Consider the following 18390-nt stretch of genomic DNA (forward strand, 5'->3'; position numbering starts at 1 on the left):
ATCATTTACAGCACTTAGTAAAGTGGCCTTCCTTACCAAAAACTTTGCAAATGGCTTTGCTTGCAAGACAATCTTTGTTGTGGGCCAAATGATTGGGATTACCACACCAGAACCAAGAGACTTTGGATTTAAAGGTGTTAATCCTGAAGGAAGATTGTCTTTATCTTTACATAATCTTTGTACATGTGCAATGGAATGTTCAACTCATTAGCTATGGTTAGAGCTTCATTAAGTTAGGGCTCTTATTTTAACCGGAGATCTTCCCTGATTTGCTATTATTGGATTTCAACATAAACTGATCCCCAAATCTTTGGTCAGTCATATCAGCAAAATTTCAGGTAGAATTTAACTTCCTTAACGCTGTTACATAATTTTCAACTGATTCATCAAATCCTTGTTCTCTCATGCCAAAGTGAAAACCGGAACAACAGCTGCCACACATCCTCCCTGCAGTCAACCAAAGGACCCTTCACCTGCCGCCACTTCTCATGCAACCCAGGTCTGCCAACCAGCACAGGACCATGTGCCACTTCCACCCACAAAACCACAAACAACACGGGCCCCATTCCAATGCATCCTGCTCGACGGCTGATCCCTCTGCAAGCACGCTACAGAAATCTGGGACACCATTACCACCCTCTCCCCAAACATTGCCTTAATTGCTGAAACTTGGCTCAACCCCTCCTCAAATTCTGACGTCACCACGGCAACTCATGAGGATTACAAGATGATACACCGGGACTGCTCCAACAAACTTGGTGGAGGCATCGCTATAATCTTTAGAGAAACCATCAAGTGCACTGTAACTGATGATGACACCATGCCTCTCACTGACCACCTTGAAACCACAATAAGAGGCACCCTCATATACAGACCTCCGGGACCCCGGCCAGCCTTCTGCGAAGCCATTTCTAACCCCATCCAACCACTAGCCATTAACGTCTACCACTACGTCCTACTCAGTGAGCTTAATTTCCACATCAACAACCCCAACAACACAAACTCCACTTCCCTCCTTGAGAACCTGAACAAAACTCGCCTCCCCCAACTTGTCACTGAACTCACGCACAAAGCTGGTCACACTCTCAATGCCATCTTCACTACCAGCAACAGAATCAAATTCAGCCACGTCACAGAACTCGCCTAGACCCACCACGCCTTCGTCCACTTCACGATCTCCATGCTCAGCATGACATTCCGAAGCATCACAGCTCCTCCCAACACAGCTGGAGCGAAGTAACCGAGACACAGTGGGCAGAGACCCTCAGCTCCCCCAACCCAAAGCATCATCAGACTTCACCAAGCTGTCCAGAACTTCTTCATATTGATCACCAACTGCAATGCCAAAGTCTCTCCATTGAACTCAGCAAAAACCAGCAAAACCTCAAACGACGGCAGCCGGTACACCCAGGAGCTCAGAACCATCAAGTGCAACTGCTACAGACTTGAGAAACATTGGTGCGCAACAAGGAACCCTTCCAACAGAGCCGCCAATAAAGCAGCCCTCAGTAACTACCACCTACGCATCAAGGAAGCCAAGAGAGCAGCCACTGCAGCCTGCATCGAAATGGCGGACAGCCACATGAAGGAACTCTTCAAACTAGTTAAGGAATTCTCCAACCCGACAGCCCACAAAAAACACCATCCACCCCTCTCAAGAACTCTGTGACTCCCTCTCAGAAGGCTTACACACCAAGATCGTCTCCATCTACAACAATTTGAACCCTCAACCCACGTCTCTCAATTTCAAGGACCCCAACCAACCAACGCAAACCATCTGAATTATCACCACCTGGTCTCCGCTCAGAATGACCACAGTGACCATCATGTCTTCTATCCACTCCAGTGCCCCCAACAACTGTTCAATCTCTGAACCATCCCAGTCAGCACCCAACTCACCAAACTCTTCCATCTCCACGTCAGCCTTCCCCGTTAGCTGGAAACACGCACTCAACTCTGACAAGACAGAAGTACTGATCTTCACTAGGAGCACCTCCACTAGGAACCACAGCTGGTGGCCAGAAGAACTTGGACTAACACCCAGTCCCACAGACCATGCATGCAACCTAGGCATCACCATTGTAGGAAAGTACCATCTTGCCGGGCATGTTACCCCCATTTTTACTTGTGTGTCAGTTCGTTTTTGCCTGTCTCACTGGGATCCTGCTAGCCAGGACCCCAGTGCTCATAGTTGTGGCCTGAATGTGTGTTCCCTGTGTAGTACCTAACTGTGTCACTGAGGCTCTGCTAATCAGAACCTCAGTCCTTATGTTCTCTCTGCCTTTAAAATTGTCACTGCATGCTAGTGACCATGTTCACCAATCCTAATAGGCACACTGGAACACCCTTATAATTCCCTAGTATGTGGTACCTAGCTACCCAGGGAGAATTGGGGTTCCAGGAGATCCCTACGGGCTGCAGCATTTCTTTTGCCACTCATAGGAAGCTCAGACAAATATTACACAGGACTGCCACTGCAGCCTGAGTGAAATAACATCCACATTATTTTACACTGCACTTAAGTAACTTATAAGTCACCTATATGTCTAACCCTCAATTAGTGAAGGTTAGGTGCAAAGTGTGAGGGCACCCTGGCACTACCCAAGGTGCCCCCACATAGTTCAGGGCAATTTCCCCAGACTTTGTGAGTGCGGGGACACCATTACACGCGTACACTACATATAGGTCAATACCTATATGTAGCTTCACAATGGTAACTCCGAATATGGCCATGTAACATGTCTAAGATCATGGAATTGTCCCCCCATGTCAAATTTGGTATTGGGGTGCCAATCCCATGCATCCCTGGGGCTCCAGCATGGACCTGGGTACTGCCAAACCAGCTCTCTGGGGTTTTCACTGCAGCTACCGCTGCTGCCAACCCACAGACAGGCTTCTGCCCTCCTGGGGTCTGGGCAGCCCAGCCCCAGGAAGGCAGAACAAAGGATTTCCTCTGATAGAGGATGTTACACCCTCTCCCTCTGGAAATAGGAGTTAAGGGCCTGAGAGTAGTAGCCTCTCCTGGCCTCTGGAAATGCTTTGAAGGGCACAGATGGTGCCCTCCTTGCGTAAACCAGTCTACACCGGTTCAGGGATCCCCCACCCCCTGCTCTAGTGCGAAACTGGACAAAGGAAAGGAGAGTGACCACTCCCCTGTCCATCATCACTCCAGGGGTAGTGCCCAGAGCTCCTCCAGTGTGTCCCAGACCTCTGCCATCTTGAATCCAGAGGAGTGAGGGCACAATGGAGGCCTCTGAGTGGTCAGTGCCAGCAGGTGGCGTCAGAGACCCCTCCTGATAGGTGCTTACCCGACTAGGTGGCCAATCCACCTCTGAGGGCTATTTAGGGTCTCTCCTGTGGGCTTCTCTTGAGATAACAAATGCAAGAGCTCAACAGAGTTCCTCTTCATCCCCCTCTTCGACTTCTGCCAAGGATCGACCGCTGACTGCTCCAGGACGCCTGCAAAACTGCAACAAAGTAGCAAGAAGACTACTAGTGACATTGTAGTGCCTAATCCTGCCAGCTTTCTCGATTTTTTCCTGGTAGTGCATGCTCTGGGGGCTGTCTGCCTTCACCCTGCACTAGAAGCCAAGAAGAAATCTCCTGTGGGTCGATGGAATCTTCCCCCTGCTAACGCAGGCACCAAACTTCTGCTTCACCGGTCCTCTGGGTCCCCTCTCATCGTGACGAGCGTGGTCCCTGGAACACAGGAGCTGGATCCAAGTGACCCCGACAGTCCAGTGGTCCATCTGTCCATATTTGTCGGAGGTAAGTCCTTGCACCCCCTCGTCAGACAGTAATCCAGTGTACTGTGTGAACTGCAGCTGCTAGGGCTTCTGTACACTTTTGCAAGGAATCCTTTGTGCACAGCACAGCCCAGGTCCCCAGCACTCCATCCTTCATTGCTCAACTCGCTGAGTTGACCACCGGCTTCGTGGGACCCTTCTTTGTAATGTTGAGACGACCACTGTGCTCAGTTTTCTTGAACCTGTGTTCAAGTACTTCTGCGGGTGCTGCCTTCTTCTGCGTGAGCTCTCTGTGTTGCTGAGGGCCCCCTCTGTCTCCTCTTCCAAGTGGCACCCTCCTGGTCCTTCCTGGGCCCGGGCAGCACCCATTTTCTTCAACTGCGACCTTTGCAGCTAGCAAGGCTCGTTTGCGTTTGTTCTGCAAGGAAACAACTCTGTATCCTCCAGCATTCCGTGGGAAATCTTCTGTGCAAAGGAGATGTTCCTGGCACCTTCCATTGTTGCAGAATCTTCAGCTTCTTCCACATGGAGTTGTAACCAGCTACGGCGGCGCTGAACTCAGTGCTGTCTGGCTGATTACAACCCCACTTCTGCCAGGCTTTCCATGGCGGAGATCCCACCATAGAAAGGCTTGCAGAAAGTCAGTGCAGCAGGCCACCGGGGGACCCCTGTACTGCCCGGTCAGCCCAGTGGGAATACATTAATACGCTCTGGGGGGGACGTCACTGCCATGGGGATGGCATCCTCTCCACGAGTTTGGCAGTCCTGCGCTGGGGCCGCCAAACTCATAATGAGACCCTAAGTTCTGTTTTAGTAAAGACATCCAGCAGGATGAAAGAAAATCTGTAGTAAATATCTGATGATGCTCTGGGATAAGTAACAAAGTGCTAAAAGCAGTAGAATGAGAAAAGCTCAACAAGTCCTTATGGTGCAGGAATTCCTTGCAGTAGGAATTCCTTGCAGTGAGTAAGCCAGTCATTGCCACAATGTGGGAGTGTCTCTGAGAAGAAACAGTCAGAGTGAGGCAATCGAGGTGATCCAAGTAGAGATTTTATTTAGGAAACAAGGAACTCCATACAGCAGTGAACATCCAGCACCATCAAAGATAAAGGGTCTGGAGTCTGATTCTGAGATGAGCTAGGGAAACATTACAAATCTTAAAGTGCCATAATGGGTATATGTGGGATATTGGGTTTGGAAATTCACATTCGGGCTGCATGTTTTACCCTAGATTGGTACCTCACTGAACCCTGTAGGCCTAGGTATAGCAAACATATATTTTAGGGCAGATTTTGCCTATAATGTGTACACAGTGTAAGCACCACAGGCCTTATGTAATTGATACTATTCTACACTATGAATGTCCACTCACCTATTAGGGCCTCCCCCAGGCAATAACAAATCCCTGGAGAGTCCCTTTTGCGATAGGCTATGTGTGTGCAGATACTAGGTTGCGTAAGACAGTAGCCTCGCATACAAGCCTCACATACACAGCCCACACACGTGCACACATGTAACCAGCTCACAGTCTCTTACTCTAGCTGTGCACCAGCAGCCATATATTAAAAGGTGGACACTAGCAGTCAGCATGCTCAGTCCAATTACCATTAATTTAAGCAAATAAGACTCAGGTAGTCCAAACACCAGGCAGTCAAACGTGAAAAATCTTGGGTACTAAATGGGTGGAACCCATTTGCTCCAATCATTTTTAAAAAGTGTTGTTTCCCTTTTTTCAAGCATCTTTTTGTTGTGACAGTTCTCCAGGGCAGCACACATCTCTGTTGGTGGAAGTCCACGCAGCATACTACCACGTGCATCACTATGCATCACTATGCAAGTGACAGACTAGCATAACGTTGATGGTGACTTTCAGTAGCACTAGACTTCCAAGACATAACTTCTCCACGTTATTATATCGCCTGACACACTTGGTGTTTGAGTGGGCAGCTTTAACTGGCCCAATCAAACCTAGGAATTGCCCTAACATGCACATTTTCAAAAAGCACACAATTCTGCTTAGGGACACGATGGGCCAGTAAATAATCATTGCAGGGGTGTAGCTTACCTAAAGCTTTGGAATTGTTCTGATTTTATTGAGCTCAAATTGTGCCCCTAACCGATTTTTTGGGAGAAGCCTTTTCACAGTCCTTTAATCTGTCATATTTATGCAATCGAGTTCCCCGGCAACACACTTTGAGCATGAGTTCTCTGTTTAGCGCAAGAGTCCAGAATACTTGCTTTGAACTGAACAGTTAAAAAAACGGCCTAGTAAAGAAGGGAATTTAAATTTTAAAGTTACCTTTTCAGCTTTAAACTCGCTACATTTTATACAGCCGTACTGTGGGAGGACACAGCCCTAGCTAATAACGCATCACTATATCAGAAATAGTGGCTTGCAGGTTCAGGGCAGCCACCAAAACTTCCCCTTAAGCTTTCATGGTTCTGCCTAGAAGAGGGAAATCCTTTCAAATCCCCTACCCCCGCCCCAAACTCAGTATGGGGGCAAAAGTACTTCCCTACACTGACTGGGTACATGGGGAGCCAAACCCAGTTCACTGAGAAATGCATAGCCATATAGTTAAATTGAGGGCTCTCCTCTAACCTGGCTCAATTTAAGACCACTTTCCACTGAGTGTATTAGATTCCGATTTCGTGGCATCTGCTGTTTAAGTTCATAGTTAACCCATTCATTTTTATATAGACATCTGTGGCATCTATACTTCTGTGCAAACCCACTACAGTATGGGAAAGCAAAAGTATATCATTAATGTAGAACAGTATAATCTATGGACTATTAATGATTTTTGGGGCCAAACAAACAAATCATAAAAGTTAGAACAGGAGATCGGATATTAAACTGAACACAAATGGAGCAAATGAGCTTCCCCGTTTCATACCATCATTGATTTCAGTTTTTGTTGAAGAAACTCCTCTGCTTTGGAGCTATAGATGGGCCAAAGCATTGGAGCCCAGTTCTATAAACATGATGGTGTCTAACTTCAACATTTTTAATTTCCTCCAAACATGCACTCTATGAACCCTGTCATAGCCAGGTGGCTAGAAGACACTTAAATGGAGGACATCCTGTAACTGTCAATCCACCTCATTGGAATGTCATGAGGACATATAATGATACGCCCACCTCCACAGGGCTCCCTGTTCCTCTAGTTCTTATATGATTCCAAAGTGCTTTCTAATCCCCTTTCCTCCCTCTCCCCATTCCTTATCGCACCACCTTCCTTGTTCATCCCTCATCCACCCTACATCCAGGAACTCCTTCCTTTCTTTCCCTTCATTACTGCTCTACTCTGTTTTTTTTCGAATGTATTTTCTTCTGTAAACACACCTTCTATGTGTAATTCCTGTTATTTGTGAAGTAAAGCGCTCAAATGCTGTCCAGAGCAGTAATACTATAAAAAATAACTTAAGTAAATTAATAAGGCAGAGAACAATCAATCAAACATGCATAAAGGTTCTGGTGCTTTTTAAAGTATACCAAGGTGCCACATGGCTCAATAATATACAGGCATTTTGGCAAGATCGTAAACTCTGATGCCCATTTGCGCTTAAATGAGAATTTGATAACAAGTTGCTCTGTCTTCCGTGAAGCATAGTAAGACTTTGAGTAGATTTCTCCCTCTGCTATTTAAAATGGTTGTTAACCTAACCATGCGTGCTGTTGATGACCCCTCATACAAAACCCAATTGGAGTGCTACCCTTCTAATTTACAGAATCATATCATTGATAAGCATCAAAATATAATGGACCACCATGGGATATTGGAATATCAGTATTCAGTAGGAGCACATTTATGCCACTGGAGCCTACAATCACGCTTACGCTTTGTGCTCCTTTTTGAAGAATGGAAGAAATTGAAGATAACAGGTTACATCACTGTATGATGTAAATTTTATTTTACTGCTTGGTATTTTGTATGAAAATCGAAGTGATTATTCAATGTGTTTTTAGAGATTATTCTTGATAACTGCTTATACTTGCCTGATGCAGACAGAGCTTATTGAAGTGATGACTAAAGATATAAATCATGAAGTATGAATAAACTGATTACTGTGAGAATGCAACACATAAATATTTATAATTTGTTTGACAGAGGTTTGCCAGTTAGGGTGATGGAATTATTTACTACTTCGCCTTGATTACACCTCTGCTCGCCAAATAATCAAATATCCAGCAAGCTGGGGGCATTTCTTAAAGAATTGCCAGGAACCACCATCACTGCTGTTCCTGTCAATACTTTTAGCAATTTGACGCACTGCTCCATCAAGAATGACAGAACCATGTTGAATACTGTTTTCTTTTTCTTTTCAAAATGAAAATCCAAAGCAATACTGTAGGAAGTTGGCTCTGTATGTGCTATTTCAAAGTAAGGAATAGCATGCACAGAGTCCAAGGGTTCCCCTTAGAGGTAAAATAGTGGTAAAAATAGATAATACTAATGCTCTATTTTGTGGTAGTGTGGTCGAGCAGTAGGCTTATCCAAGGAGTAGTGTTAAGCATTTGTTGTACATACACATAGACAATAAATGAGGTACACACACTCAGAGACAAATCCAGCCAATAGGTTTTTATATAGAAAAATATCTTTTCTTAGTTTATTTTAAGAACCACAGGTTCAAATTCTACATGTAATATCTCATTCGAAAGGTATTGCAGGTAAGTACTTTAGGAACTTCAAATCATCAAAATTGCATGTATACTTTTCAAGTTATTCACAAATAGCTGCTTTAAAAGTGGACACTTAGTGCAATTTTCACAGTTCCTAGGGGAGGTAAGTATTTATTAGGTTAACCAGGTAAGTAAGACACTTACAGGGCTTAGTTCTTGGTCCAAGGTAGCCCACCGTTGGGGGTTCAGAGCAACCCCAAAGTCACCACACCAGCAGCTCAGGGCCGGTCAGGTGCAGAGTTCAAAGTGGTGCCCAAAAACACATAGGCTAGAATGGAGAGAAGGGGGTGCCCCGGTTCCGGTCTGCTTGCAGGTAAGTACCCGCGTCTTCGGAGGGCAGACCAGGGGGGTTTTGTAGGGCACCGGGGGGGACACAAGCCCACACAGAAATTTCACCCTCAGCAGCGCGGGGGCGGCCGGGTGCAGTGTAGAAACAAGCATCGGGTTTGTAATGGAAGTCAATGAGAGATCTCGGGATCTCTTCAGCGCTGCAGGCAGGCAAGGGGGGGATTCCTCGGGGAAACCTCCACTTGGGCAAGGGAGAGGGACTCCTGGGGGTCACTTCTCCAGTGAAAGTCCGGTCCTTCAGGTCCTGGGGGCTGCGGGTGCAGGGTCTCTCCCAGGCGTCGGGACTTTAGGTTCAAAGAGTCGCGGTCAGGGGAAGCCTCGGGATTCCCTCTGCAGGCGGCGCTGTGGGGGCTCAGGGGGGACAGGTTTTGGTACTCACAGTATCAGAGTAGTCCTGGGGTCCCTCCTGAGGTGTTGGATCGCCACCAGCCGAGTCGGGGTCGCCGGGTGCAGTGTTGCAAGTCTCACGCTTCTTGCGGGGAGCTTGCAGGGTTCTTTAAAGCTGCTGGAAACAAAGTTGCAGCTTTTCTTGGAGCAGGTCCGCTGTCCTCGGGAGTTTCTTGTCTTTTCGAAGCAGGGGCAGTCCTCAGAGGATGTCGAGGTCGCTGGTCCCTTTGGAAGGCGTCGCTGGAGCAGGATCTTTGGAAGGCAGGAGACAGGCCGGTGAGTTTCTGGAGCCAAGGCAGTTGTTGTCTTCTGGTCTTCCTCTGCAGGGGTTTTCAGCTGGGCAGTCCTTCTTCTTGTAGTTGCAGGAATCTAATTTTCTAGGGTTCAGGGTAGCCCTTAAATACTAAATTTAAGGGCGTGTTTAGGTCTGGGGGGTTAGTAGCCAATGGCTACTAGCCCTGAGGGTGGGTACACCCTCTTTGTGCCTCCTCCCAAGGGGAGGGGGTCACAATCCTAACCCTATTGGGGGAATCCTCCATCTGCAAGATGGAGGATCTCTAAAAGTTAGAGTCACCTCAGCTCAGGACACCTTAGGGGCTGTCCTGACTGGCCAGTGACTCCTCCTTGTTATTCTCATTATTTTCTCCGGCCTTGCCGCCAAAAAGTGGGGCCTGGCCGGAGGGGGCGGGCAACTCCACTAGCTGGAGTGTCCTGCTGGGTTGGCACAAAGGAGGTGAGCCTTTGAGGCTCACCGCCAGGTGTGACAATTCCTGCCTGGGAGAGGTGTTAGCATCTCCACCCAGTGCAGGCTTTGTTACTGGCCTCAGAGTGACAAAGGCACTCTCCCCATGGGGCCAGCAACATGTCTCGGTTTGTGGCAGGCTGCTAAAACTAGTCAGCCTACACAGATAGTCGGTTAAGTTTCAGGGGGCACCTCTAAGGTGCCCTCTGTGGTGTATTTTACAATAAAATGTACACTGGCATCAGTGTGCATTTATTGTGCTGAGAAGTTTGATACCAAACTTCCCAGTTTTCAGTGTAGCCATTATGGTGCTGTGGAGTTCGTGTTTGACAGACTCCCAGACCATATACTCTTATGGCTACCCTGCACTTACAATGTCTAAGGTTTTGCTTAGACACTGTAGGGGTACCAGGCTCATGCACTGGTACCCTCACCTATGGTATAGTGCACCCTGCCTTAGGGCTGTAAGGCCTGCTAGAGGGGTGTCTTACCTATACTGCATAGGCAGTGAGAGGCTGGCATGGCACCCTGAGGGGAGTGCCATGTCGACTTACTCGTTTTGTCCTCACTAGCACACACAAGCTGGCAAGCAGTGTGTCTGTGCTGAGTGAGAGGTCTCCAGGGTGGCATAAGACATGCTGCAGCCCTTAGAGACCTTCCTTGGCATCAGGGCCCTTGGTACTAGAAGTACCAGTTACAAGGGACTTATCTGGATGCCAGGGTCTGCCAATTGTGGATACAAAAGTACAGGTTAGGGAAAGAACACTGGTGCTGGGGCCTGGTTAGCAGGCCTCAGCACACTTTCAATTGTAAACATAGCATCAGCAAAGGCAAAAAGTCAGGGGGCAACCATGCCAAGGAGGCATTTCCTTACACAACCCCCCCCCAAACGAAAGAGGATGAGACTAACCTTTCCCAAGAGAGTCTTCATTTTCTAAGTGGAAGAACCTGGAAAGGCCATCTGCATTGGCATGGGCAGTCCCAGGTCTGTGTTCCACTATAAAGTCCATTCCCTGTAGGGAGATGGACCACCTCAACAGTTTAGGATTTTCACCTTTCATTTGCATCAGCCATTTGAGAGGTCTGTGGTCAGTTTGAACTAGGAAGTGAGTCCCAAAGAGGTATGGTCTCAGCTTCTTCAGGGATCAAACCACAGCAAAGGCCTCCCTCTCAATGGCACTCCAACGCTGCTCCCTGGGGAGTAACCTCCTGCTAATGAAAGCAACAGGCTGGTCAAGGCCATCATCATTTGTTTGGGACAAAACTGCCCCTATCCCATGTTCAGAGGCATCAGTCTGCACAATGAACTGCTTAGAATAATCTGGAGCTTTTAGAACTGGTGCTGAGCACATTGCCTGTTTCAGGGTGTCAAAGGCCTGTTGGCAGTCCACAGTCCAGTTTACTTTCTTGGGCATTTTCTTGGAGGTGAGTTCAGTGAGGGCTGTCACAATGGATCCATATCCCTTCACAAACCTCCTGTAATACCCAGTCAAGCCAAGGAATGCCCTGACTTGAGTCTGGGTTTTTGGAGCTACCCAGTCCAGAATAGTCTGGATCTTGGGTTGGAGTGGCTGAACTTGGCCTCCACCTACAAGGTGTCCCAAGTAAACCACAGTTCCCTGCCCTATCTGGCATTTGGATGCCTTGATAGAGAGGCCTGCAGATTGCAGAGCCTTCAAAACCTTCCTCAGGTGGACCAGGTGATCCTGCCAGGTGGAGCTAAAGACAGCAATATCATCAAGATAAGCTGTGCTAAAGGACTCCAAGCCAGCAAGGACTTGATTCACCAACCTTTGGAAGGTGGCAGGGGCATTCTTTAAACCAAAGGGCATAACAGTAAACTGATAATGCCCATCAGGTGTGGAGAATGCTGTCTTTTCTTTTGCTCCAGGTGCCATTTTTATTTGCCAGTACCCTGCTGTCAAGTCAAAGGTACTTAGAAATTTGGCAGCACCTAATTTATCAATGAGCTCATCAGCTCTTGGAATTGGATGGGCATCTGTCTTGGTGACAGAATTGAGCCCTCTGTAGTCCACACAAAACCTCATCTCTTTCTTTCCATCTTTGGTGTGAGGTTTGGGGACTAAGACCACTGGGCTAGCCCAGGGGCTGTCAGAGCGCTCAATTACTCCCAATTCCAGCATCTTGTAGACTTCCACCTTGATGCTTTCTTTAACATGGTCAGATTGTCTAAAGATTTTGTTCTTGACAGGCATGCTGTCTCCTGTGTCCACATCATGGGTACACAGGTGTGTCTGACCAGGGGTTAAGGAGAAGAGTTCAGGAAACTGTTGTAGGACTCTCCTACAATCAGCTTGCTGTTGGCCAGAGAGGGTGTCTGAGTAGATCACTCCATCTACTGTACCATCTTTTGGGTCTGATGACAGAAGATCAGGGAGAGGTTCACTCTCTGCCTCCTGATCCTCATCTGTTACCATCAACAGATTGACATCAGCCCTGTCGTGGAAGAGCTTAAGGCGGTTTACATGGATCACCCTCTTGGGGCTCCTGCTTGTGCCCAGGTCCACCAAGTAGGTGACCTGACTCTTCCTCTCTAGTACTGGGTAAGGGCCACTCCATTTGTCCTGGAGTGCCCTGGGAGCCACAGGCTCCAGAACCCAGACTTTCTGCCCTGGTTGGAACTCAACCAGTGCAGCCTTTTGGTCATACCAAAACTTCTGGAGCTGTTGGCTGGCCTCAAGGTTTTTGGTTGCCTTTTCCATGTACTCTGCCATTCTAGAGCGAAGGCCAAGTACATAGTCCACTATGTCTTGTTTTGGCTCATGGAGAGGTCTCTCCCAGCCTTCTTTAACAAGAGCAAGTGGTCCCCTTACAGGATGACCAAACAGAAGTTCAAAGGGTGAGAATCCTACTCCCTTCTGTGGCACCTCTCTGTAAGCGAAAAGCAGACATGGCAAGAGGACATCCCATCTCCTTTTGAGCTTTTCTGGGAGCCCCATGATCATGCCTTTTAATGTCTTGTTGAATCTCTCAACCAAGCCATTAGTTTGTGGGTGGTATGGTGTAGTGAATTTATAAGTCACTCCACACTCATTCCACATGTGCTTTAGGTATGCTGACATGAAGTTGGTACCTCTGTCAGACACCACCTCCTTAGGGAAACCCACTCTGGTAAAGATACCAATGAGGGCCTTGGCTACTGCAGGGGCAGTAGTCGACCTAAGGGGAATAGCTTCAGGATACCTGGTAGCATGATCCACTACTACCAGGATATACATATTTCCTGAGGCTGTGGGAGGTTCTAGTGGACCAACTATGTCCACACCCACTCTTTCAAAGGGAACCCCCACCACTGGAAGTGGAATGAGGGGGGCCTTTGGGTGCCCACCTGTCTTACCACTGGCTTGACAGGTGGGGCAGGAGAGGCAAAACTCCTTAACCATGTTGGACATATTGGGCCAGTAGAAGTGGTTGACTAACCTCTCCCACGTCTTGGTTTGTCCCAAATGTCCAGCAAGGGGAATGTCATGGGCCAATGTTAGGATGAACTCTCTGAACAGCTGAGGCACTACCACTCTCCTAGTGGCACCAGGTTTGGGGTCTCTGGCCTCAGTGTACAGGAGTCCATCTTCCCAATAGACCCTATGCGTTCCATTTTTCTTGCCTTTGGACTCTTCAGCAGCTTGCTGCCTAAGGCCTTCAAGAGAGTGACAGGTTTCTTGTCCCTTACACAGCTCCTCCCTTGAGGGTCCCCCTGGGCCTAAGAGCTCAACCTGGTAAGGTTCAAGCTCCAAAGGCTCAGTTCCCTCAGAGGGCAGAACTTCTTCCTGAGAAGAGAGGTTCCCTTTCTTTTGCTGTGTTGCAGTTGGTTTCCCAACTGACTTTCCTGTTCTCTTGGTAGGCTGGGCCATTCTTCCAGACTCCAGCTCTACTTGTTCACCCTGTGCCTTGCATTGTGCTCTTGTTTTCACACACACCAGTTCAGGGATACCCAGCATTGCTGCATGGGTTTTTAGTTCTACCTCAGCCCATGCTGAGGACTCCAGGTCATTTCCAAGCAGACAGTCCACTGGGATATTTGAGGAGACCACCACCTGTTTCAGGCCATTGACCCCTCCCCATTCTAAAGTAACCATTGCCATGGGATGTACTTTTCTCTGATTGTCAGCGTTGGTGACTGTGTAAGTTTTTCCAGTCAGGTATTGGCCAGGGGAAACCAGTTTCTCTGTCACCATGGTGACACTGGCACCTGTATCCCTCAGGCCCTCTATTCTAGTCCCATTAATTAAGAGTTGCTGTCTGTATTTTTGCATGTTAGGCGGCCAGACAGCTAGTGTGGCTAAATCCACCCCACCCTCAGAAACTAGAATAGCTTCAGTGTGGACCCTGATTTGCTCTGGGCACACTGTTGATCCCACTTGGAGACTAGCCATACCAGTGTTACCTGGATGGGAGTTTGGAGTGGAACCTTTCTTGGGACAGGCCTTGTCTCCAGTTTGGTGTCCATGCTGTTTACAGCTATGACACCAGGCCTTTTTGGGATCAAAGTTTTTACCCTTGTACCCATTGTTTTGTGAAGAGGCTCTGGGCCCACCCTCCTGTGCAGGTTTTTGGGGGCCTGTAGAAGACTCTTTACTATTTTTAGTTTTGGTTGTCACATCACCCTTCCCCTGGGGAGTCTTTGTGACCCCTTTCTTTTGGTCACCCCCTGTTGAAGTCTTGGACACCCTTGTCTTGACCCAATGGTCCGCCTTCTTTCCCAATTCTTGGGGAGAAATTGGTCCTAGGTCTACCAGATGCTGATGCAGTTTATCATTGAAACAATTACTCAATAGGTGTTCTTTCACAAATAAATTGTACAGCCCATCATAATTACTTACACCACTGCCTTGAATCCAACCATCTAGTGTTTTCACTGAGTAGTCAACAAAGTCAACCCAGGTCTGGCTCGAGGATTTTTGAGCCCCTCTGAACCTAATCCTGTACTCCTCAGTGGAGAATCCAAAGCCCTCAATCAGGGTACCCTTCATGAGGTCATAAGATTCTGCATCTTGTCCAGAGAGTGTGAGGAGTCTATCCCTACACTTTCCTGTGAACATTTCCCAAAGGAGAGCACCCCAGTGAGATCTGTTCACTTTTCTGGTTACACAAGCCCTCTCAAAAGCTGTGAACCATTTGGTGATGTCATCACCATCTTCATATTTAGTTACAATCCCTTTAGGGATTTTCAACATGTCAGGAGAATCTCTGACCCTATTTATGTTGCTGCCACCATTGATGGGTCCTAGGCCCATCTCTTGTCTTTCCCTCTCTATGGCTAGGATCTGTCTTTCCAAAGCCAATCTTTTGGCCATCCTGGCTAACTGGATGTCCTCTTCACTGGGGCTATCCTCAGTGATTTCAGAGGTGTTGGTCTCTCCTGTGAGGGAACCAGCATCTCTGACTATTATTTTAGGAGTCAGGGTTTGAGGGACCCTGTCCTCCCTAGATAGGACTGGTAGGGGGGAATTTTCCTCCAAGTCACTATCCTCTTCCTCTGAGTTGCCACCCTCAGAGGGGTTGGCCTTTTCAAACTCTGCCAAAAGCTCCTGGAGCTGTATTTTGGTAGGTTTGGGGCCCATTGTTATTTTCTTTATTTTACAGAGTGACCTTAGCTCCCTCATCTTAAGATGGAGGTAAGGTGTGGTGTCGAGTTCCACCACAGTCACATCTGTGCTAGACATTTTGCTTCTAAAAGTTGGAATACTTTTTAAGAATCTACAACTGGTTCTAGAATCTAATTCAAACTTTTACAAACTTTTCAACTCTAAAAGAAATGCTAACAGGGACTAACACAAGGCCCTAGCAGGACTTTAAAGAATTTAGAAAACTTTTCAAATTGCAAAAATCAATTTCTAATGACAATTTTGGAATTTGTCGTGTGATCAGGTATTGGCTGAGTAGTCCAGCAAATGCAAAGTCTTGTACCCCACCGCTGATCCACCAATGTAGGAAGTTGGCTCTGTATGTGCTATTTCAAAGTAAGGAATAGCATGCACAGAGTCCAAGGGTTCCCCTTAGAGGTAAAATAGTGGTAAAAATAGATAATACTAATGCTCTATTTTGTGGTAGTGTGGTCGAGCAGTAGGCTTATCCAAGGAGTAGTGTTAAGCATTTGTTGTACATACACATAGACAATAAATGAGGTACACACACTCAGAGACAAATCCAGCCAATAGGTTTTTATATAGAAAAATATATTTTCTTAGTTTATTTTAAGAACCACAGGTTCAAATTCTACATGTAATATCTCATTCGAAAGGTATTGCAGGTAAGTACTTTAGGAACTTCAAATCATCAAAATTGCATGTATACTTTTCAAGTTATTCACAAATAGCTGTTTTAAAAGTGGACACAGTGCAATTTTCATAGTTCCTAGGGGAGGTAAGTATTTGTTAGGTTAACCAGGTAAGTAAGACACTTACAGGGCTTAGTTCTTGGTCCAAGGTAGCCCACCGTTGGGGGTTCAGAGCAACCCCAAAGTCACCACACCAGCAGCTCAGGGCCGGTCAGGTGCAGAGTTCAAAGTGGTGCCCAAAAACACATAGGCTAGAATGGAGAGAAGGGGGTGCCCCGGTTCCGGTCTGCTTGCAGGTAAGTACCCGCGTCTTCGGAGGGCAGACCAGGGGGGTTTTGTAGGGCACCGGGGGGGACACAAGCCCACACAGAAATTTCACCCTCAGCAGCGCGGGGGCGGCCGGGTGCAGTGTAGAAACAAGCGTCGGGTTTGTAATGGAAGTCAATGAGAGATCTCGGGATCTCTTCAGCGCTGCAGGCAGGCAAGGGGGGGATTCCTCGGGGAAACCTCCACTTGGGCAAGGGAGAGGGACTCCTGGGGGTCACTTCTCCAGTGAAAGTCCGGTCCTTCAGGTCCTGGGGGCTGCGGGTGCAGGGTCTCTCCCAGGCGTCGGGACTTTAGGTTCAAAGAGTCGCGGTCAGGGGAAGCCTCGGGATTCCCTCTGCAGGCGGCGCTGTGGGGGCTCACGGGGGACAGGTTTTGGTACTCACAGTATCAGAGTAGTCCTGGGGTCCCTCCTGAGGTGTTGGATCGCCACCAGCCGAGTCGGGGTCGCCGGGTGCAGTGTTGCAAGTCTCACGCTTCTTGCGGGGAGCTTGCAGGGTTCTTTAAAGCTGCTGGAAACAAAGTTGCAGCTTTTCTTGGAGCAGGTCCGCTGTCCTCGGGAGTTTCTTGTCTTTTCGAAGCAGGGGCAGTCCTCAGAGGATGTCGAGGTCGCTGGTCCCTTTGGAAGGCGTCGCTGGAGCAGGATCTTTGGAAGGCAGGAGACAGGCCGGTGAGTTTCTGGAGCCAAGGCAGTTGTTGTCTTCTGGTCTTCCTCTGCAGGGGTTTTCAGCTGGGCAGTCCTTCTTCTTGTAGTTGCAGGAATCTAATTTTCTAGGGTTCAGGGTAGCCCTTAAATACTAAATTTAAGGGCGTGTTTAGGTCTGGGGGGTTAGTAGCCAATGGCTACTAGCCCTGAGGGTGGGTACACCCTCTTTGTGCCTCCTCCCAAGGGGAGGGGGTCACAATCCTAACCCTATTGGGGGAATCCTCCATCTGCAAGATGGAGGATCTCTAAAAGTTAGAGTCACCTCAGCTCAGGACACCTTAGGGGCTGTCCTGACTGGCCAGTGACTCCTCCTTGTTATTCTCATTATTTTCTCCGGCCTTGCCGCCAAAAAGTGGGGCCTGGCCGGAGGGGGCGGGCAACTCCACTAGCTGGAGTGTCCTGCTGGGTTGGCACAAAGGAGGTGAGCCTTTGAGGCTCACCGCCAGGTGTGACAATTCCTGCCTGGGAGAGGTGTTAGCATCTCCACCCAGTGCAGGCTTTGTTACTGGCCTCAGAGTGACAAAGGCACTCTCCCCATGGGGCCAGCAACATGTCTCGGTTTGTGGCAGGCTGCTAAAACTAGTCAGCCTACACAGATAGTCGGTTAAGTTTCAGGGGGCACCTCTAAGGTGCCCTCTGTGGTGTATTTTACAATAAAATGTACACTGGCATCAGTGTGCATTTATTGTGCTGAGAAGTTTGATACCAAACTTCCCAGTTTTCAGTGTAGCCATTATGGTGCTGTGGAGTTCGTGTTTGACAGACTCCCAGACCATATACTCTTATGGCTACCCTGCACTTACAATGTCTAAGGTTTTGCTTAGACACTGTAGGGGTACCAGGCTCATGCACTGGTACCCTCACCTATGGTATAGTGCACCCTGCCTTAGGGCTGTAAGGCCTGCTAGAGGGGTGTCTTACCTATACTGCATAGGCAGTGAGAGGCTGGCATGGCACCCTGAGGGGAGTGCCATGTCGACTTACTCGTTTTGTCCTCACTAGCACACACAAGCTGGCAAGCAGTGTGTCTGTGCTGAGTGAGAGGTCTCCAGGGTGGCATAAGACATGCTGCAGCCCTTAGAGACCTTCCTTGGCATCAGGGCCCTTGGTACTAGAAGTACCAGTTACAAGGGACTTATCTGGATGCCAGGG

Source organism: Pleurodeles waltl, chromosome 2_1 (genome assembly GCF_031143425.1).
Source record: "Pleurodeles waltl isolate 20211129_DDA chromosome 2_1, aPleWal1.hap1.20221129, whole genome shotgun sequence".
Lineage (NCBI taxonomy): Eukaryota > Metazoa > Chordata > Amphibia > Caudata > Salamandridae > Pleurodeles > Pleurodeles waltl.